Raw genomic sequence first — 24346 nt, forward strand, 5'->3', positions numbered from 1 at the left:
TGATAACACTACACGGGAAGAGTTAAAATCCACATTCTGTCCTGCCTCGCTAAAGGACATTTTACCCGTCAACATTTCACATGAGAATGGCATTGTCATCATTTTGTTTCAATGAATGCAGCCCAGAATTGCAGAGAAAAATTAACTTTTCTTAATTCACATTCACAGCAGCCTGAGTTTTGGTCCTGAGGTACAATTGGACACTTCAAATTAAGAATTGGACATTTTAAATTAAACCAGTCATCTCCAGGGAATTCGAACAGCCAAGTACGAATAATAATCTTTATTAGGGTCACAAATAGGCTGACATTAACACCACAAAGAAGTTACTGTGAAAATCCCCCAGTTGCCACACTCGGGCGTCTGTTTGGGGACACGGAAGGAGAATTCAGAATGTCCAATTCACCTAACAAGCACGTCTTTCGGGGCTTGTGGGAGGAAACCGAAGCATCCGGAGGAAACCCACACAGACACGGGGGGAACGTGCAGATTCCGCACCGACAATAACCCAAGCCAGGTCCCTGTCACTGTGAAGCAACAAAGTGCTAACCAATGTGCTACTTGGCCTAATCCGCTAAACAGAGACAGACAGTTAGGACACGCCTGGGCCAGCCCTGTCAACAAGACATCAGGAGATAATTGGTCCCATTCAAATGGATTGATTGCTTTGAGTTGCCCAGATAAAGCTAGACTTTTTGGCACCCAGTTTTCCTGCCGTTACCAGATATGAACATAGAAAAAAAATACAGCACAGAACAGACCCTTCAGCCCACGATGTTGTGCCAAACTTTTGTCCCAGATTAAGAACAAATTAGTCTACACCCAAGGCTACTTGTGGACAATATGCCTGGAAATGGACCCCTGGAAGTGGGATCTTGGTGTCCTGCAGAGTTGCAATCAGCAACTCCAATGGATGTTGCGACACCCCACCCCGAGACCGCATTGGCTGTTAGCCAGAGAACATTCTGGAAAGGCACAAAATGGGGTACAAAGCGAAGACTCGCCGCCGATGTAGCAGAGAAGATTTGACGACAGACCAGAGAATGGAAGGAGACAACATGCGAGACCCACCTTCGTGGACGAAGGTCCTGAGACAATCGAGAATTGGATCCGCAGCTTGACTGAGTTCATTGGCACGGGTAGTATTATTATTATTAGTTGGGATAATTTAAGGGGAATAACTGTGTTTAATAATAAATTTGGTTGAATCACTTGTACTTGCCTTTTTTTCATCTTGCAAATAAGGGCACTTGAGTAAAATGTTTCAGTAATAAACTGATGAAAATGCCTGAAGTTTTACAGATGTCAACAATTTTAAAATGAATGCCTGGGGAACATATTCTGAGATTCAAATGCAAAAATACTTTCAAAAAGTCGCTGTTCCTGTAACGTAACACAGACGTAATAAATAACAGGAATTTAAACATATTCACGGGATACACCATTCATGTCCTCACTCCAGTCTGAAAAGTTCTGATTGATGGGCACGCACCATTTCCTATTTGTAAATCCAATTCTCTGTATACATCATCCTTCACTCTCATTATTTGATTTAACTTCAACAATATCAGTCATTGTAGATCAATCAAGAACACACTTAAAATCTATATATGATTGGTAGATTTTGTGGCGCGCTTTTCACAAACATGCGGTGTCATTTCTAGTCATTCCCCGTTTCCAGTTTATGAACAAATTTGCTCCTTACCGTAACATCGCAAATTAGTGAAGCAATATATCACTGAATCTACATTGCAGGTAATGAAAAATATTGATCTTTGTAAGACTACCTACCATTTATCAATACTACTTATTAGCTATTTCATAGAATCATAGAATTTACAGTGCAGAAGGAGGCCATTCAACCCATCGAGTCTGCACCAGCCCTTGGAAAGAGCACCCTACTTAAAAGTCTACACCTACATTTAAACTATTTAAAGTATAAAAAGATTAACTTTTGTCATCTTCCACTGTGGCTTTATAGTATTTGTTCCTATAATTGCACAATCACTTGTGTGCCTCAATGTTTATTTCCTCCATCTTTTCCCCATTTCCATCCTTCCTGTTGCTAATGTCATACCAGTCAGCCATGTGTTCCGACATTACAATAGTAACTTCCAAACAGCTTCATTGGCTACTAAGCAATTCCATTATTGCTGCTGTGCTCAGAGGTCAGGTTACTGGCTAGCCAGAACTTCAATCCTTATCGAACACACGCACAAATGAACACCAGCTAGACATTCCCCGCCAGATAGTCACAGAAATGCTACAGGTTTGCCCACGAACTGAACACGAAACCCCACAACAGATCATCAACCAAGACATCCTATGACTACATCCAAAACATGTTAGGCTATTCTCCTTTATCCCCTACCTTTCTGTGGTTCACTTAGTGATGCTCGGTGCTCAAGATGCAGTACACATTATATACATCTTCAATATAGGTATATATAAAATTATATACGTATATACCCTCGTCACAAAACGTGGATTGAATTATAATGGAGATCTAGTTTAATATCTGGTAACATTACAGTAGGTGCACCAATCCGCTATGCTGTTTCGTCACAAGTAAAAAAAAAGCTGGTTCCCAACATAACCTTTCTCCCTCTTGCCCCACCCCACTCACGATTCAATAAGTCCAATCAAAAGAGGACTTCAATGCTCTTTATTTATTTTGCTCAAAAATTACCAATTCATAAGATTTCCAGAAGTCGTAAGATTCTTGTGATCATCACAGGTTCTGATTCTGTGCACCTTTTTCATCTGTGCATGTGTGAAATTTTGTTTCATGGACGTCGGCTCCTGTTACTGATAGAGTGCTTTCAGAAGCAAACATAAATTAATTTCTCTGAAGGCTAGCCTGCAAGAAGACGGCATGCCATCTCTAAACTGCAGGGTTGAAGGTTAAATCAATGAAAATGCTCCAAATGCAGCTTTCCCTGCCATAAGCTGGTCATGGAGCATTGTTGCTCTCAGTAATCATCTGAGACTGCCTCTCACTTGACTGAAGGTAGTTGCTTAGTGACAACTGGTTCCCATGACAATGCTAAAAGGGGTAAATAAGTGTTATAAAACATTAATCCTGAATTTGCACGTCCATTTAAGGTAAGCATCTGAATGTTTGTAAACTGGCTCTACCTGAACCATTTTACAACATAGCAACATACTTAGCTTCTTGGGTTTAATGCAGACCTTTTAAAAATATGGGGAGGGGTCCCAAATGCCAAAATCTTCATTCACAGTTGCTGCTCATTTCCCCCAAATTTTTAGATTTATTTCAACCAATTTCATGTATTAAAGACAGATTGAGAATTTTCTTTTTTACACAGCATGATCTATAATGCACTGCCTTATAAGCAGATTAAATAGTAACTTGGGAAAGGAAATTGGATGGAGAATTGAGAAGGAAAGGTTTGCAGGACTGTTGGAAAACAGCAAGTGAGTGGATATAATCGGACAGCTCTTTCTCAGGAGCTGACATGGGGATGTTGGGCTGAAAGGCCTCATTCCCTCCTGTATGATTTCATGAACTCTCAAGATCCCACCTTAAATTCTACTTGCGTGTCGCGCCTCTTCTTTTTTTCAGTTTTTCCAATTAAGGGGCAATTTATCATGTCCTATCCATCTATCCTGCACATCTTTGGCTTCTGTGGGTGAGACCCATGCAGACACAGGAGAATGTGCAAACTCCGCACAGACAGTGACCCGGGCAGGGATCGAACCAGAGTCCTCAGTTCTGTGAGGCAGCAGTGCTAACCACTGCACCGCCCCCGAGCATGTGCCTCTTCAACCATCAGTCGGCAGGCCCTCTTTTATTGCCGATTCCTCACAATAACTGCCCCCGAGAAGCTGCCGATGATCTGCCTTCTTGAATTGCTGCAGTACATGTTTTGTGTAGGTACACAAACAGTGATACACACCCGGTGCTGTTTGGAAGGGACAGTCAGGATTTTCACTCAGTGACACTGAAGGAACGGCAATATCGTTCCAAGTGAAGATAGTATGTGACTCAGAGGGGGGCTTGCAGGCAGCAGTGTTCCCATGCATCCGCTGCCCTTGCGACCTGTACCACCAAGAAAGGACAAGTTTGGAAGGTTTGCTGAAGGAACTCAAGACAAAACTCAGCATCAACTCTGCAATTAAATAAAATCATCTAAGACTATGGGAACAGGTGTAGGCCGCTCACTGAAGTTACTCGGGGCAGCAGCCAAAGGAACAGGACTGTGATAACTGGCAGCTCTGAACATGGGAACTACAGTTGGAAGGACTGTAGCTGAAATTGACAGTGCAATCACCTCAGTAAGAAACTGGTAGAAATCGAATAACTTCCTTGCCAGCCAAGGCGACACATCTCAGGAATTAATGGGGCGGGGAACAATGCTTTTGGAAATATCCACTGGTACATTCAAAACTGGTTCCATTCCAAACTTGGATATTGCCTCAAGTACCTGGAGCTACATAAACTCAGGACGATAATAGCAGAACCAAAGATTGCAACAAGGAAAGGCCCACTTCCATCTTCTGAGGGCAACACAGGAATAGTAAGACAGTAAATGCAACCTTGCCAACTTTGTACACGCATTAGTTTTTTTTTAAAAATTGACTCAAAAGTTTTGCCGTGTTAAAACCTATTCAGCAATGTTTCTGTAGCATGGACGAAACTGTGACAGAATTGCCTCAACACTCCATAATTATTAATATTCTCCAAAATACTGATGGTTTCTATTGCAATTGATAACAAAAATCTTCGTGCTCAAGTTGAAAGAGGTTTCAATTTAAGGCTACATTTATCCCATAATAATTAAAAAGGACAATGAGGATTGCAGATCCATTGGACAAGCCTTCTGCGTCCACCCATTATTTTATGCTAAATTCCCCATTTGACTTTCATCCCATTAAAAAGAGGAAACTGCTGCCCAAGTTTTACATTGCAACACTTTCCTTTTTAAGTTATGTGAGCATACAACTTAATATATTTGCTTTCAGTTTACACAGCATTCAAAGAAGTATCCCTCATCTGACATCAGCTTGCATCATCATCATCAACGCCACACTTTAGTGTTTTTTGTACACAAAACACTGAAACCATTTACTTGTTGCACCCTATGCTAATTACACAGTTAGACAGACAGCAACTGAGCAATCATGTTTCATTACCACAAACTAGAAATCCAAAAATATAGACATATACTTTGCCTTTCACTTTAGTAGTCATTATTAGTCATAGCTATTTAAACAGATCCATGTGTTTTCTCGTGGAGTTAATGAAAATGGAATATGCATCAGCGCTTTGCTCCGTTGTACCATTTAACCAAAGCTGCAGTCTGTTATCTGTCCACAAGAATACTTTTTCAAACCATTAAATGCCTGTTAACATTGCATAATGTCTTCAAGGGTCTCTCCACCAAATATGTTTGAAAAACAATTCTGCATACAAATTTTTCTAACTCAATAAAAAGTTTTCAGATACACAAACCCTTCCACTCAAACTGCTGGTAAACCGTAAGCAGTCTATTCCATTTCCTGTCATGTGAAAAACCTGCCATTCATTGTGTTGTAAGAGATTAGCAGCAATCTATCTTTCTACTCTCTTTAAATGAGAGTGAAGGGAGACCCAGTGATCAACCCAGGAAGCACCGCCATTTACTGACTTTGAGAACTTAGCATTCTTCTCAATGTACCATGAAACAGTCAATTTTCATTTCAGCTGATCTCACTGAATAAAGCAATAAATATGTTGTGTTCATTTACAATGCTGAAGCATACCTTCAAATGTTTTGGGGAAACTAAACTCATGGTGCTGCACTCGCCAGGTTTCTCAGTCACCCCACTTTAAATCACATTGATGCTGAAGTCTCTTAGCTATTGTGAGGAATGGGCAATACAGGACGAGCTGCATATTTGTTCAGGAACTCGTACAATGGAGGGAAATTGGTGAACACAAATCTTGAACTTTTAAATGGATTGTCCACTCCAAAAACATAAGTGCATGAGGCCATTGACCTGTTGCATTAACAGGTTATGACAGTTATTTAATTCATTGTGGCTATGTCTCCGCTCTTTGACAGAGCTATCAATTAATCCTACTCCCCTGCTCTTTCCCCATAGAATCCCTATAGTGCAGAAGGCCATTCGACCCATCAGATCTCCACTGACCCTCTGAAAGAGCACCCCACCCAGGCTCACTCTCCTGCCCCATCCCCGCAACCCCACCCAACCCACACAATTTTGGACACCAAGGGAAAATTTTAGTGTGGCCAATCCACCTCGCCTGCATATCTTTGGACTGTAGGAGGAAACCCACGCAGACACGGGGAGAACGTACAAATGGCACACAGTTACCCACGGCAGGACTTGAACCCGAGTCCCAGGCACTGTGAGGCAGCCATCATGCCACCCACATAGTTCTGTAAATGTTTTCATGACAAAGTCAGGCATCTGCAATGCCACACGTAGTGAGATCAACAGCAAAGCCAAGGTCCATTATTTAGGAAAGGAGGGGAAAGTAAAAAACAGATAACTCCAAACCAGTCAGTTTGGGGGATGTGACTGGAATCTACTGATCATTGGAGACAGGGCAACTTGCGGACAAGAATGAGCTGACTGAAGAGAAGCAGCATACACATAATCTAACCTTCACAGATCGAAGTGATCTAGTTGGCCTTTCTTTGGCATAGAGGATTGCGGAGTGTTTGTATATGGCAGGGCCCTTGGTACAATTTCATTCAGGAAAGCATGAAAACTTAAAACAGATCAAATTGGAGATGGGTTGATAAGGTAAACCAGAATATTTATTTGAATGGCTAAACTCTAGAATCTGTAGAGAAACAAAAAAATGTAAGTGACAACGTGTACCAACAGAAGGCAAACGGAATGATCAACCGAATTTTGGCATGTATTTTGAGGAAACTGGAACAGTAAAGAGGAAGGGGTGCATCATTGTATAGCTCCAGGATTATATTCCTTTTTAGGCAATAGGTTCAGGTCTGGTATATCACCTCAAGGAGATATTGGCTTTGGAAGGAGTACAGAACAGCGTCACCACAATGACACTGTGGCTTGAAGAGTTAAATTATGAGGGCAGGTTTTGTTACTTTGCGTTAAGTTTTGGCACCTAAGGGGTGACCTAATTAAAGCCTTCAAAATGATAGCCCAACTGGCAACTGCAGTACTGAAGGCAAAAATAAGTGTAAGAAAGAAGTATGTGATCCTTCAGTTTTGAGAGTCTTGAGGTTTTTGAAACAAGTGTTAGGAATGTATATTGGTCCAGCAATAATACTTTAAAAAAACTATTGCAAATGCTGGAAATCGGAAATAAAAAATAAATGCTGAAAATACTATTAGACCAGGCAGCATCTGTGGATATCCCATATAAAATAGACTTTTTTCTCTTAGGAGGTACATCCTTTTTATACATTTTCAAAAAAAATTAGAGTACGCAATTCATTTCTTCCAATTAAGGGGCAATTTTGCATTGCCAATCCACCTAACCTGCACATCTTTGGGTTGTGGGGGCAAAACCCATGCAAACACGGGGAGAATGTGCAAACTCCACACAGACAGTGGCCCAGAGCCGGGATCGAACCTAGGACCACGGCGCCGTGAGACTGCAGGGCTAACCCACTGCGCCACCGTGCTGCTCCTTTTTGTACATTTTTACCCTGCCATTATCACTACTGCTGTCTCCTTTACTGCTGCATTTGCAGCTTTCCTAGTGAAGAACTTACTGTGATTTTAAAACAAACATGACTTTCATTTCTCCTTCTTTGCCACTGCATAAAAATGGAAAACCCAGATTTAGTTCATGTAGAGGAGAGTTGCAATTATTTGTAAATTTTAAACTCCAGATCAATACTTAGTATATTCCATAAAAGCTGTTACAACGTGGGGGAGAACCCTTTTATGTAACCAAATGGCTTGGACTGCCCGATTGGGTGGTGGCTAAAATCTCAATGATTGCTTTCAAAAGGGGACTGGATAAATACTGGAAGAAAAACTGCTACGGTATGGAGAGAGATGGGGAATGGCACTAACTGGACTGCTTTTTGGGCTGAATGGTGTCCATCTATGCTGTCTTATGCAAAGACTCTAAGAAAACATTGCCCGTGTTACATCCGATGATATGCTGGTTTGAGGGTTACACGATGTAATGCAAAATGTATTGTTTTCTGAAGGTGGAGCACTGCGCTTTTAAGGCCAAGGACACATTATTAAGTAAACACTGCTGTACTTAATTTGCAATTGTATTATTTGATCAAGAAATGTTGCGGATTAGAACGCAATCATTAACTTCAGGTTGAAGGTCAGAAGTATTCAGTAATAAGTAAATATCTTTCTTCTCAAATAAATGTGATTTCCAAGGTCACAAAGCTCTCAAGGCAGCATCAATAAGGTGCTCTGTTCTATTTGTTTCTTATAATTGCCTTTATTTTTTTTAAACACCTCTCCTTTACATACACCAAAAATCTAATTCTATACAGAGACTGGTGTGACAACAAATCAAACACTTGATATTCTTTTTCCTCCCACAGACTCTGCTTGACCTGCCATTTCCAAATTTCCTCTTTTAATACCAGATGCACAGTTGAGATTGTTATAGATTTATTCACTCTTGTGAACCTCTGTTGAATGAGAGCTTCCGACATCACACAAAGCGCATAATCCATGTTCAGGTTGATGTATGTCTATTTAACAGTGGAAGGAAGAACTGTACGGAGATATTAAGGATATTTTAGCTCTTGCTAGCTTCTCGTTTTATTTCAAGACTGTATGCACCTTTTCTTACTGAAATTGTGGATTGTCTGTTTTATTTGAATGTCTTGGCTGGTGCAGTTATTTGCTTTCTGAGCTCTTACAGTTATTTCAACACAGTTTATTTTACAATAGTTATAGTGCAGCACCCAAGATGATTGAAATGGTGCGATTGCTTGGGGGGGGGGGGAGGGGGGGGGCACAAGGGTCCACTTTACAGGTGTGATGCAACAGAGCTCTCAAGTATTTTTAAAACAAAACCATGTTTATTCTATGAATTCAGTTAACACTTTATCAACACACAGTAAACATCTTCTCAACTACAAGCACTGATACTTTCCTAAATACAATATTCTATAGGTAACCCTTAGTAACATTCCTAACAACATCCATAAGCCTAAAACACTTTTTAACAAAGACAGTATGTTTAAATTCTCTACAGAAACAGGTATTACTTTGAAATCATCAATTGTAGAGAGAAAGATCAATACACACATCTGATTGGTTCACATGCAGCTCCCCAACTCCAAGCGAAACTAAAAAACACACTGCAGCTCCCAGCTCAGAACAAAAGTGAAATACAGAAAAGACAGCCCAGCTCCACTCACACACTCTCATCACTGCAGCTATTTGATAAACTCCCGTTTCTTAAAGGTACATCCACCTGACAATAATCTTGGACAGTCAGAAGGGAAAAGATTCAGGATGGCAGAGAGGTTCAGGATCAGAATCAAGCAGAACTGACCTCAAAAGAAAATAATTCTTAAGTGTTGAGCTCACAGTAGGAGTAAAAACAAGGACTTAATTTAATTTTATACTACAGCATCAAAACTAGAAACCTGCCCGATGAACTGATCGGGTTCAACAAATTTATGATTACAGGCATATCATGTAGCGGTGGACAGATAATAAACAGATGCACAGATAGATGGATAAATCAATGTAATTGGACAAAGGTAACGGACTTCAGTCTTTTCTTCTTCTACCCTTACCCTGATGTTTTCTTCAGTTCACTGTACCGTAACATTATTACAGTAAACAATTTGACATGAATCCTCAATTGTCACCAAGTACCATACATATCAATAACTATGGACAAGTTACTTGTAATCTCCCACGATATGTTTATGCTGAAAGCAGCAACTTTTGTTTTCCGCTTGGCAATGGAAACAATTTATCTTGACCATGTCTGTTCCTTTGTCCCTGTTTTAACACATTAACCAAGTCCCTCATACAGACCTAGTTACATAGCCTTTCCTGGTAACTCAAATTCTTTATCCCAGGCAATACATGAACAAATTTACATCGCATTTTCCTCCAATCCCTTGAGTAGGGCAAAACCGCCTCCACTGGCATTTTACCAGAGTAGGTGTCAGACAGCCTTTCCATTCTTGGTCCAATGGTGGGACTTAACTGCACAATTAGGGGCCTCCTCTCACTGCCACTGGGGGTATTATCCACACCACATGATTAGCCCACTAGATATATCTTGGCAGCCGACAAATGCGAGTAGTTCCTCCACCTCCCCCAATGACCCTTAGGCCTGCACTACTAGCCCCAATGAGGCTGCCCCACTTATTTTGAATTCCAGCCCACTGCGAGGCTCCTTCTCAGAGCCCAACTGCAGTTCCAGCAGTGGCCACCATGATCTGTGGCACTGTGCTGGAACTGGAGAGCTGCAGATGGGACATCTGCTCTCAAGGGGGCGGAAGCCTCAACCTCAGGCAATTAATTGCAAAATTGCATCATGGCTTCACAGGACACTGGAAGTAGATTCGCCTACAACTTTCCACCCAATGGGCACACAGTACACGATTAGACCTTACCCAAGGTCAAGGAACCCGAATTTTCCAGTTCGTACACAACTTCTTGCAAACCTAGTAAATTTTCAGAGACCTTAACATGTTGGCAGACTTTGAAGCAGAAGTGCACAAGGACACTTGGGAAAAGCTCGAACCTCACTGGCCAATTGTGACAACCCCTAAAGACACAAATTGGTTCCCTTAAAAAGGATAAATTATGAACTTTGATTTGTGTTTTATAATTTCATTTTCATGCCAAGAAGCAGTAAATACCAAAGCTGTGGGTTTGAGCTGTGTTCATTAATTCAAGCATTGTGCTCCAAGATTTTTATTCTGAAACTGCAATCATAGAATCTACTGCCTTATTACAAATACAGAACTTGTCATGTGCAACATTCAACCATGAGCCTATTGAGGATGACTGATGGATGCCTCAGAGAACTGGCGAGAACATTTCTCCAGGTGGCCCAACGCATTTCAGTGCAGTCAGAAATAACCTGGTCATCAATGGACAACCACACGATCAAGGCCCCAGTAAGGCTGAAACCCTGCCCGAGAGAGCTGCCAGCTATTCAACACTGACACAGAACATACAGTGCAAAAGGAGGCCAATCAAGTCTGCACCGAGCCACTTAAGCCCTCACTTCCACCTAATCCCCATAACCCAATATCCCCTCCTAACCTTTTCGGTCACTAAGGGAAATTTATCATGCTCAATCCACCTAACCTGCACATCTTTGGGCTGTGGGAGGAAACCGGAGCACCCGGAGGAAACCCATGCAGACACGGGAAGAACGTGCAGACTCCGCACAGACAGTGACCCAACGGGGAATCGAACCTGGGACCCTGGTGCTGTGAAGCCACAGTGCCATCTACTTGTGCTACCGTGCTGCATTCTTGCTGGCAATGTCACTGCGAGCATTGGCCGGTGCTGGTAATGTACGGATGCCTGTATCAGCAACCATCATTGGCTCCCCAGAGAGGCAAGTGGGGTGGGATGGGGGTCACAGGGAGAGGGTTGGCTTCACGAAGGATGGAGGTGATGGAAACAATGGTGGGTCATGGCTTTCAGGAGCTACCCACCCTTTCCCACTTCCCAATGCCATTTCCTTGATTGAGCACCGAGTGCCTGTCAACGAGGGACCTCCATGGTCGAATCATAGAATTTATAGTGCAGAAGGAGGCCATTCGGCCCATCGAGTCTGCACCGGCCCTTAGAAAGAGCACCCCACTTAAGCCCACGCCTCCACCCTATCCCCGTAACCCCACCCAACCTTTTTTGGATACTAAGGGCAATTTATCATGATAAATCCACCTAACCTGCACATCCTTGGACTGTGGGAGGAAAACAGAGCACCCAGAGGAAACTAACGCAGACACGGCGGAGGCAGTGACCCAAGCCAGGAATCGAACCTGGGACCCTGGAGCTGTGAGGCAACTGTGCTAACCACTGTACTACCGTGCTGCCCTTAAAATGCTCGTTCCCATACCGGGAGTCGATATGGGAACAAGCAGTATGCCGCTGAAAGATCTGACTTTTAGTAGGCCCATGAATAGTCAGAGGAACCTCTGGTTTGATTCAATCAACCTAGCATTGGGATGTTTGTGCAGCTGTTCATAACTAGTTCTGTATAGACCATATACAACCAGCCCAACAGAGTGATGAACACAGTGCTTGTAAAATCCAAATCTAAACATCTGCTGTTATGTGGTGTTCCTCAATTGGGCTGCACTCGTCTTGAGGCAGTGGTGTTGTGGTATTGTCACTGGACTAGTAATCCAGAGACCCAGAGTAATGCTCTGGGGTCCCGGGTTCAAATCCCACCATGGCAGATGGTGAAATCTGAATTCAAATAAAAATCTGGAATTAAAAGTCTAATGATGACCATGAATCTGTTGACAATTGTCGTAATAAAAAACATTTGGTTTACTATAATGTCCTTTCGGGAGGGAAATCTGCAGCCCTTACATGGTCTGGTCTACATGTGACACCGGATCCACAGCAATGTGGTTTACCCTTAAGAGCCCTCTGAAATGGCCTAGCAAGCCACTTAGTTCAAGGGCAATTAGGGACAGGAAATAAATGCCGGCATATGTCCTCATCCCCTGAACGAATTTTTTAAAACTTGCTAAGCAATCCTGAGTACACTAACTGCTACATTAACAACCAATTCAAGACAATCAATTGATCTTGTAACATGGCTCATTTATTATTATGGCTCATTTATGTCTGCTAGAAGTGACATACACACATATGCAGGGATCCTTCCCAGCAGCCAGTGGAGCAGATAGTTCCCCGTTGCTTTCTCCATGACAAAGCCTCAGTCAGACTCAACTTGTCAGCAGCTCTTTGCTCAAATTGTTAAGATAATTTACATTCTCGCATTTGGCCTGATGAGTGCAAGACAGAAAGCTTTGGCAACATCTTTCTTTTCAGCAACTGGTTTATGGATGAGCTTAACTGACATCCTGCCATGGATACTTAGCGTGTCCCACTGAATTAAGGACCATTTTCTTGCCTCGGGGAATTGGACACGAGTACTCCCACCACATCCTCCTGCCGCCTACTCCCACTCCAGTAGATTTTGATTTCATTAGACTACACTCAAACGGCTTTTCTCCCAACCTGGCTATATCTTCCAGCACTTACCCCGCAAAGATAATCACGGTGGCACTGATCATTAGATCACTCTTTTTAAAAATAAATTTAGAGTACCCAATTATTTTGTTCCAATTAAGGGCAATTTAGCGTGGCCAATCCACCTAACCTGCACATCTTTGGGTTCTGGAATGAAACCCACGCAGACACAGGAAGAATGTGCAAACTCCACACAGTCAGTGACCTGGGGCTGAGATCAAACTCGGACCCGCAGTGCCATAGGCAGCAGTGCTAACCACTGTGCCACCGTGCTGCCCTTCCAGATAACTCTTTGGCCCCCGACTCCTCTTGCATCAGAGAGCATCTCACCTTATTCCACCACTTTCACCTCTGGTTAAAAATGCTCGTCTGTTAGCAGCTTCCCAAAAACTCTCGCCAAAATGCCTTTTCTGCTCTTCGCCCTCAGCCTCCAAGCCAAACAATTTTTTGTTGATTCCAACCTCCATCTCAACTTAATGTTCTCTCTCTTCTGAATTCACTTCCCTCTTTGAAATCCTAAATCTCTCCCTCTATATAAACATCCAAATGTATAATCAATATCCACTCCCTTAGCTAATCTCCACTCTGATTAAATCCAGGAGATAGTGCAGGCAACTGCATTAGCTATTCCTCACCATATCTGGCTAGATCACATATCATACCAGAAAGCCCTGCTCTAGTCAGCTAAAACTATTCACTACTCTAGGATCATCCGAGATATCCCCCAGCTTCTTTTCTCTGCTGTAGACAATTGTCTTAAATACTTTCCTCTCCATCCTTGCCTGCAACAAGTGCGAGGTGCTCGTGTACTTGTTCTGTCAGTAAAATCGAGACCATCTCTATCAGCTGCCTCTTTCATGTCCTTTCGATTCCCCAGTACATCCAGCTAAAATTCCTCTACATCTGCCCCCTGTCTCAGCACTTCTCTCCCATCTCCCCTTAACGTCGTCTCCACAGTCAACTTGTCCGTAAGATCCACCTCCTGCTCATCTGAGCTATCCCCACAAAACTACTGGTCATCCAAATTCTCCTCCTGGTCCCCATGTTATCTGATATTTTTAAACAATTATGCCCAGGATTTGTCCCTCGCGCCTTAAATCCACCGTCACCACTGCTCTACTCAAAAGCAAAATCACCCCATCTCCAACATCTCTTTCCTCTCCCCAGACCATGAATGTGCAATGGCCTGCAAAATCTGTGCTCATCTTTTCTGGAAATCCATGTTTAAATCCCTAACCGTCGTAGCAAAAAGGCTCTCAAATCATAAATGACATCTAATAGGACTGTGGGAAAGGTAAACTTACCTGTCTCATCCTTCTCAACCTATCTGCAACCTTTGACATCAAGTTGCCCACACAATTCTCGTCCAATGCCTCTCCATTGTTGTTGAGTTGGGTGGGGCAGCTGTCACTTGATTCCATTCTAATCTGTCTAATTGTGTCCAGAGTATCACTTGCAATGGCTTCTCTTCCGGCTCCTACACCTCTACCTCTGGTGTTCCCCCTAGTTCCCATCTGAAGGCTAAAGGAACAGCTCTTTTTCTCATCTGGATCTAGCCTCTGTTTTCTTCAGTCGACCTGTACTGCACCCCTGGAATCTTCATCTACTACTGAGCTTGGATAGATTCCTGTCCATTAATATGTTGCAATCAGTTTCAGTCTCTCTAGTGGTTCAGGTTTCCAATCAAAGTTTAGATTTTAGTTTTCTTAGAAACTGTTTGGGTCCATCTGAAATAATAAAAACTTTGAAACCACAGATTCCATCACAGTTTTCAAACCTACTCCAAACTCCATTCCCCAGCTCCAACTCCAAGTTTCTGATTGACAACAGCCCAACATTAAGCCAGAACGTTCGGAACCTTGGTTTCATACATGAACCAGAATGAGCTACCGACCTTGCATCACAAAGTCCACCGACTCCATTTCTGTAACATTGCCCCTACCTCAGCTCGTCTGCTACTCAAACCCCCATTCACATCTTTTTTTGAACCTATGGACTTGTCAATTCTAACTCAATCCTGGCTGGTCTCCCACGTTTCACCCTCCATAAACTCCAGGTCATCCAAAAATCTGCACTGGCAACCCATCAAGCAAGGCGTCGATTTTAAAATTCTCACCTTGTTTTCAAATCCCTCTGTAACTTCACCCCACCCTCTCTCTGTAATCTCCACCACGGAGATATCTGGGTTGAGTGTCTTTGCAACTCTCATCCTGAACAGTGGTGGAAGCAGAATCTTTGAATATTTTTAAGACAGAGGTGAATAGATTCTTGGTCAACGGGGATGGGGGCAGTGATAGGCTAATCATGGGTAGGTGGGCTGTAGATCTGAGGTTGCTATCATAGCAGCCATGATCTTATTAAATGGCGGAGCAGGCTCGAGGGGCTGAATGACTGACTTCTGCTCCTGGTTTGCATGCATGTTTGTATCGGAGTTGATCCAATTTTGGGCCCACATTCCCAATCTGAACAGCTCCACCACTGGTGGCTGTGCCTTTTCTGCCTCGGCCTAAACGCTGGAATTCCCAAACTACACCTCTCCACTTCGCTTTCTTCATTTAAGATGCTGCTTAAAACCTACCCCCTTGACCAGGTTATTGTTCATCTGCCCAAATTTCTCCTCATGCAACCTGCTGTCATATTGTATCTTAAAATGCTGCTGTGAAGCAGCTAAGGACATTTTACTTATGCTAAAGTTGGGCAGCACGGTGGCACAGTGGTTAGCATTGCTGCCTACGGCACTGAGGACCCGGGTTCGAATCCCGGCCCTGGGTCACTGTCCGTGTGGAGTTTGCACATTCTCCCCGTGTCTGCGTGGGTTTCTCCCCCACAACACAAAAGGTGTGCAGGATAGGTGGATTGGCCACGCTCAATTGCCCCTTAATTGGAAAAAATTGGGTACTCTAAATTTATAAAATAAAGGAAAACAAAAAAGAAAGTTGTGCTAAAGTTGCTGGAAAGCTACATGTTGTTAGTCAGTCAGCGACCGCTTTGTGCATCAAGATCATATAAGGGTATAAGATTTTCTACTCACGTAACAGGAGTCCGAGTCCGATAGGCTTGGTTCCGAAAGCGGCGCACCAAATCTAGGAAAACAAAAACAAAATTCACTAATACTGCAGAAAAATCATAAAATGACAGCAAGGTGGCGCCTTAGTTAGCACTGCTACTTCACGGCGCCGAGGACCTGGGTTCCATCCCGGCCCCGGGTCACTGTCCATGTGGAGTTTGTACATTCTCCCCATGTCTGCGTGGGTCTCACCCCCACAGCCCCAAAGCTGTGCAGGCTGGGGGAATTGGCCACGCTAAATCGCCCCTTAATTTGGCAAGAGTTGGCATGAGGATAAATCTCAAATCTAACCACTTTCACAGCAACCTTCAGTAGATGCATGACAAATGAATTTGCCTTGGTCTGTGACAGCCCACTCCATTAGATCACTCAAGGAGGGAACTTCAAATAGACATCTTATTAATGGTATTAAAAACACAAAGTATTTAAATCATGCTCCACAGGCGCTTTTTTTTTTATTTTTTAACTTCACCTTCAGTTCCCCAGGATCATCCAATTCCCAATAACAACCAGGAAAAAATGTTTACTTCCCTGTTGTTTTTTAATCTAGCAGTTAGCCGAACTTGACAAAACAAACAGAACCAAATGGCCCCCCTTCTGTGTGGTATCGTCCACCATTTTAAATGGTGGGAGTCTCAGTCACAACAGAAAACCCGAAAAATGCATAGCGGACGCATCGCTGTTCACAAGCTGAGAATTTTATTTTTTTTCCTGACAAAACCAACAGAGCAGGATGGAACTCATCCTGTTTTAAAACACTGATTTGCTCTGTTGTGCGTTTCTACCATTTGTGGATCATGATTACCTTTGCGGGAATTGCTCAGTTGTGTTGTTCAGAAAATCCTGGAATTGGATGCTAGCATGAGTCCTGCACCAAGACCCAAACCAAAATTCATGATGGTTCTTGGTTTGTTTGGGGGGGGAGAGTCTAACCTCATGAAACAAAAAGACCTGCTGAGCATTTCCAGAATTTTCTGCTTGTCTTTTCAGATTCCCAGCATGCATTGCATTTTGTTTTGTCTCATAAAATATGCACGGAGTTCAACGTACAGATCAGCAGAAAACTTTGCTGTCACCTTGCATCCCTTTTCATTACAGACGATGTCTCTTATGAGCCACCGTACTGGGATGTCCATAAACGTGTCTAAGATGGCACAGCCGCTGGATGAATAAAAGCAAAATGTAACTAAGTTTGCATAATTTGACTTTAGAATCTGCGAAACTGAATGAAGCCTCAGAAATAAGACACAAGGCTTCGCTTGATGTGGAAAGGAAATCCAGTAAAACAAAATCTACCTCTGTGGATAGAATGACCTGAAAGCGAGAAAACTGGAAGTGACTTTTGCCACTGAAGTTGATCAACATTTAAAATTATGTTTCACACCTACCCATCTTACATTCCATTTATAAACAAACGTTGGTTTAAAAAGTCAGATTGCATTGCAGTGATGGGCCCTTTTAAAATTGCATCCGGTAACTGAAACTGGTATTAGAGTTCAGATGTATGAAAGGCTGTATGTATAAAAGTTAAGAAAACAATGCATTATTTGTTCAGTGCTGCAAATGAATTTTATCGCGAGGTCCTGGAGTGGGGCTTGACCTGCAACCTTATAGTCGAGGCAGAAGTATGAACAATCAAGGCAAGCTGGCATTCCATGTAAATAAATTATCTTTTCTTCACCCAAAACACCCTCATTTTAGTTTACAAGTAGATTATGCAGCCTTGAATATTTATAAGAAACACTTCAGTGACATAATACTACTGTTGCAACAATATAGTTTGGAACTCAGTAATGTCTTCGACACTCGGGGCTTGGATACAGAATGCACAACATGAAAACAGGGAGCATGGCGGTTAACACTGCTGCCTCACAGCGTCAGGGACCCAGGTTCAATTCCGGCCTCGAGTGACTGTGGAGCTTGTACTTTCTCCCTGTGTCTGCATGAGTTTCCTCCTGGTGTTCCAGTTTCCTCCCACAGTCCAAAGATGAGTAGGTTACGTGGGGTATCAGGGATCGGGCGGAGGAGTGGGCCTAGGCAAGGTGCTCTTTCAGAGGATTAGTGCAGACCCGATGAGCTGAACGGCCTCCTTTTGTACTGGAGGTATTCCATCGTTCTATGAACTGGATTTAAACCCCCGAGCAAAAAAAAAGATGAGAATAGGATTTTGATCAACTAAATAGCAAATAACAACTCCTCTGGCTAGATTCAACTGAGCTATCAACTCAACATAATCACAGAAGGAGACAGTTAGAAGAAATCTCTGTGCACCAAGTCAATGGAGCATGGAGAATGCTTAGCCACAAGCAATAGTTGAAAAGCATCCCTTTAGAGTACATTTGCCAATTTAGCGGAAAATTTGGATCAGTTTTGCATTGTCGTCTTATGCTCAAAGGAGAGTAATTTTGAAACTCCTCAAGCTTATTTTGCAATGCACTATTACTGCCAAACAGAAACAACTTTCATCCCATTAGTCTGGGCCAGATTTAACACCGCACCTAAGAAGTAAAAGATGCTAAACCATTGTCCAGTGCAGTCATTTTCAAACTCAGGGTCGCAACCAATGGGTGGGACGTGGGCAGGTGTCGGAAGGGTCCCAGGACCATCGGCCGGTGCGTTCCCGATCACAGGAATAAGTGCCAATAGCTGCAACCAGCTTTTAAAAATGCATGCCACGACCGGCTTTCAGAATGCCGCTGTCCCCGCGCTTGCATGCCCCCTCAACAGTGCGCAGGCCCGGATATCAGCGTGTTGATCCCGGAGCAGATTTATTTATTTTTTTAAATCAATGGAGTCTTCTCTCCAGAAGCGGCAGCAGAGGGCAGCTCCCGTGTCCCGTGCACTGACATCATGTGCTCTGGGAACCAGAGAGATTCCTCAATTTTGTGGGTGCCAGCAGTAATGCGAGCTCCAGAGCCTCTGGTGAACAACCCATAAAGAAGCTGAAATCCGGAACAAAGCAGTATTAAGATCATTTCTTGAGGTATGGGGTCATTAATTGTGCCAATGCAAGTCAGAATGCAAAGTCCATGTGTGTTATGTTCAGGGAAGTACAGGCAAATGAAACCTTCAAAACCTCAAAGGCATTTAAAGACTAAGCATGGCAAGTTCAAGGACAAACCTCTTGGATTTTTTTCAACAGATGCAGCGAGAACTTCTATCATCAGCTGAAATCCTTAGCAGAAATGTAACATTGAGAGACAAAGCAAGTGAGATTGTGAGGACTGTCACATTAAAGCTAAGTGATAAATGGTGGGTCACGACCTCAGGACACCCCAAAGTGCTTCACAAACCAGTTGTAAGGTAGGACAGCCAGTAAGGTCCACAAATGATAATGAGATGACTCACGTTACTGATGCGCGGAGATCAGAATAGTGGCCAGGGCACTAGAAACAATATATTCCTGCTCCCCTTCAAAAATGTTTTGCATCCACTGAGAGCAGACATGACTCCCGTGTTATGTTACATCCAAAAGGCAGTGCCACGGCTGCGGCGCTGCTTCACAGCGCTGCTTCAGTACTGCATTGATTTATTCCCTCCAAAAAAAATTACACATTTTATGAATGAAGTACATGTACATAATAAACATTTGGTTGAAAATTACAGACAATGCAATAACATTTTAACTCATCAACATGCAGCATTTTAGGGCAGTGGTTCGCACAGCTGCCTCACGGCGCTGAGGTCCCAGGTTCGATCCCAGCTCTGGGTCACTGTCCGTGTGGAGTTTGCACATTCTCCCCGTGTCTGCGTGGGTTTCGCCCCACACAACCCAAAAATGTGCAGAGTAGGTGGATTGGCCACACTAAATTGTCTCTTAATTGGAAAAAATAATTGGGTAATCTAAATTTATTTATTTTTTATAAAAACATGGAGCATTTGCATTCTTTGATGCCTCAGTATAATTGCAATACTCTAGATATAGGGTTATACCATGCATATCAGGCAATCAGCCTCGAGGCAAAACATTTCACATTGAAAATTTCAGAATTCAACTTCTCTCTCCACAACATTGGATTGGATTTTGATTATTGTCACCTGTACCAAGGTACAGTGAAAAGTATTTTTCTGCGAGCAGCTCAACAGATCATTAAGTACATGAAAAGAAAATACATAATAGGACAACACAAGGTACACAATGAAACTACATAACACCGGCATTGGGTGAAGCATATAGAGATTTAGTGTTTTTAAAAATATTTTTATTCTCCTTTTTCACATTTTCTCCCAAATTTACACCCAACAATAAACAATAATCAGTAACGAATGTAATGTCAATCCCCGTATCAATAACAACAATCCCATCCTCTCACCAAACCCCCAAACATTAGCCCGCATGTTAACATAAACAAATGACACAAAGGAATCAGAAATCATCCATAGTCACCATTAACACATACAGTTCCCCCCTCCCCCCACCAACTCTCCCAAACCCCACCCCCCCTCTCTAATGTTCGCTATAATCCCATTCTCGAAAGTGGAGAATGAATAACGCCCATAAATTGTAGAACCCCTCCATCTTTCCCCTCTGTTCAAATTTGACCTTCTCAAGAGTCAAGAATTCCAACAGGTCCCCCCGCCACGCCAGTGCAGACGGTGGAGGGATTGATCTCCACCCGAACAGGATCCGCCTTCGGCAGGAGAAGGCTACAACATCTGCCTCCGCACCAGTTTCCAACCCCGGCGGATCCGACAACCCAAAATGGCCTCCCGAGGGCTCGGGTCCAGTTTTACATGCACCACTTTAGAGATTACCCGAAAACCTCCTTCCTGTAATCCTCCATCTTTGGACAGGGCCAAAACATATGAACGTGTTTTGCGGGCCCCCTCCGCCACGTTCACACACATATTCTACCCCCTCAAAGAGCCGGCCCATTCTCGCCCTTGTGAAGTGTGCTCTATATACCACCTTCGGATGTATCAGCCCCAACCTTGAACACGAGGTGGAGGCGTTCACCCTCCGGAGCACCTCACACCTGAACCCCTCGTCCATACCCTCTCCCAACTCTTTCTCCCACTTTGCCTTGATCCCTCCCAACGGCACCTTCTCCTCTTCCAAAATAGCCCCGACACTACCCCCTTCTCCAGTCCCCCGGTCGTCAGCCCCGCCTCCAGCAATAGGGATGTAGTGTTAATCAGGTCAGTCCATAAGAGAGTCGTTTAAGAGTCTGGTAACAGTGGGGAAGAAGCTGTTTTTGAGTCTGTTTGTGCGTGTTCTCAGACTTTTGTATCTCCTGCCAGATGGAAGAAGTTGCAAGAGTGAGTAAGTCGGGTGGGAGGAGTCTTTGATTATGCTGCCCCCTTTCCCCAGGCAGCGAGAGGTGTAGATAGAGTCAATGGATGGGAGGCAGGTTCGTGTGATGGACTGGGTGGTGTTCACGACGCTCTGAAATTTCTTGCCGTCTTGGGCCAAGCAGTTGCCATATCAGGCTGTGATGCACCCAGATAGGCTGCCTTCTGTGGTGCATCTGTATGTTCCATTCTGAGCCGCCTTGTCACCAATTTCAATACTCTTGACATCCACAATGTATATTCCTCGTCAAGCATATAACCCGAGGAGGTTTACCATTGTTTCTAGCCCCTGGCCCTTGTACAATAGCTGAAAAGCTCATACAATTACCTTTTCCTGCTGCACCTTTGCAGCAGTCTACATCCCTCAGTACATAGTTCTGGACCTCGACGTGTACCAGTCTGCAACACTCTGTTGAGGACAACCCGTTGCACTGCAAGACAAGAAAGCTTTGGGCAGACCAGAGAGCATCTTTCATCAAGTTGATGGTTCTCCAGCTGCAGTTGACGGTTGTCTTAGAGAACAGCCCACCAAGCACAGCCCTGTGTCACAGAGCTGCTCAGGATGAACCGTGACAAAACCACTGCAACCCGCGCCAGACCTTTGCAGGGGCACATTCCAAAAGGAGACGGACAATGGTCTCTTCCCCACCACAGCCACCTCAAGGGCTGCGGAGGTGAGACCAGTGGAGGAAGGATCTAACTGGGAGGGTCTTTCTCACCATAAGCCAAGCTACGTCTCGGTGCTTCTTTGGAAATTCTAGCGATGAGGCATTCTGTGACTATGACAGTCTGTTCAGGACCCATCCAACAAGATCTATCATCTCCTTTTCCCGCAGGGCCTAGAGGACAATATGTGCAGAGCCTGAAGGAGTTATAGTCAAAAGTGTTTATCTGCATAAACATTCCCATGAGGAATAGGTGGTACAGCACAGTTCAACTGCTTGGATTGTTCCACACTTACATGGCCAGACTCATCATTCACAACATGGGGGCCAGGGAGAACCTCAGCTGTAGCAACACTTGGTGTTTTGCATACCAAGGGACCACACACTGCATGATACAGAGACATAGCAAAGGTGGCCATCGGGTTGAGGGTTATTTTGGCAACCCTAACCACCACCACCACCACCTCTCCCTCCCCCTCCCACCTCGAGGTTTGTATGCAATTTCTCTGCAGACATTGTCCATTTCTGACCTCCAGATAAAGTGGAAAATGGGTCAGTATGGTACTCAAATGCCAGCCACACTTATGTGATCAGGCCTCTGGAGTGGGACTTGAACCCATAATCTTCTAAATACTACTTGCTGAAGCAATATTTGACACCAAATAAAATTTAAGCCGGAGGCCAAAATCTTCCATCCTTGTTTCGCGGCCAGCATTTTCTCGTGCCACTGACAGTGAATGGAATTTTGGCTGGAATGCCAAATTTCTCATTCTCGCTCACAACAGGTTCCGCCATGGACAAGATCGGAGAATCCCACCCGTAAGTGCGTAAAAGCACCTCCCACTGTGGGCCTGAGTCACATTTGACCGTAGTCTCAGCTGCGATGTTCTCACATATCAATAATCATTCTGCAGGTACATTGATAAAGAATAGCTATTGAAAGAACTGCCACCTTTGGAACTGGTAAAGGCGAAAAAATTGTACTGGAAAGCAAAGAATTTGAAAAACTACATTTTGGATAAGATGTATCAATGATCTTACCACCATTCAATAAATCTGATTGCAAAGCATTTTACCACGTACTGTGCAAACCATTCCTCAACAACATTTACAAAGTCCCAAATCATGCGTCAACATGCACTAGATTCAATGAACAATTCAAACAAAATGCCTATTGCGCCGTGTAACTTGGACAATCTTTTAGAATTGCTATTATTCGAGTAGCAATCTAACTTGGGGAAATGGGCAGGGGGAGAAATCAGTATTTTTATTTCCAAATGGGACAAAAAGACAAAAGTACATCAATTAGTACCAGTTTTTTACAAAATGGTCTGCTAATACACTGTGCACTTGTGACAGCTCCAACAACATTAAATTACCAGTATTTAACCTTAAAATATCACTGACTTTCATTATTACACTATGCAATTCAACATTGACACAAATGGCTTCAGTTCACATTCCTGCAAACGTCAATAAGATTTGAAATGCAAGATGTGACTGAATACATTCAAATGGAAGCATTCTTTTATCAACTGAAATGCTGCAACTGTGCCCGTTCCTCTTTCAACGCTAATCCAGTCAACTGAATCATTTTTTTTTGTTTTAGAAAATATTTTATTGAGGCATTTGTAATTTTCACAGTTGAACACATTAACATCTCCTAAACACCCGCGCGGGCCGACGCACGCAAATAAAGGGGAAAAAAACAACCCCGAATATTGCCAATTCTGGACTCGGAGTTACCCTTCCTTCCACGACCTCTGAAATATCGTCCGCAAATCCCTGCCAGAATCCCCTCAATTTTAGACAAGCCCAAAACATATGCACATGATTTGCCGGGCTGCCCCCACACAGCCCTAAGTCTATCCTCCATCTCCTCAAAGAACCTGCTCATCCAGGCTACCGTCATGTGGGCCCTGTGGAGCACCTTGAACTGGATCAAGCTAAGTCTGACACACGACGAGGATGAATTGACTCTCTTCAGGGCTTTTTCCCACAGCTCGAATTCTATCTCCCACCCAGCTCTTCTTCCCACTTCCTCTTCACCTACCTGATAGGGGCCCCTTCCCACTCCATCAGCTCCTTGTATATGTCCGAGACCCTCCCCTCTCCAACCTCTGTTTTTGAC

General features: G+C 43.5%; 1 protein-coding gene across 9 annotated transcripts in view; it reads right to left on the reverse strand.

Annotated features, from left to right (window-relative positions):
• LOC119973889 (transcriptional-regulating factor 1) overlaps nt 1–24346 on the reverse strand; it is a 274278-nt gene that overhangs the window by 126391 nt on the left and 123541 nt on the right. For 8 of the 9 annotated variants that reach the window (XM_038812482.1, XM_038812474.1, XM_038812510.1 and 5 more), the window contains exon 2: nt 16223–16274. The gene's annotated coding sequence lies outside the window, so the exon portion shown is untranslated. Of the gene's footprint in view, nt 1–16222; nt 16275–17063; nt 17083–24346 lie in introns of those variants that run through there. The other variant, XM_038812491.1, reaches the window with a different exon arrangement.

This window comes from Scyliorhinus canicula, chromosome 1 (assembly GCF_902713615.1).
Source record: "Scyliorhinus canicula chromosome 1, sScyCan1.1, whole genome shotgun sequence".
NCBI classification, from domain to species: Eukaryota; Metazoa; Chordata; class Chondrichthyes; order Carcharhiniformes; family Scyliorhinidae; genus Scyliorhinus; species Scyliorhinus canicula.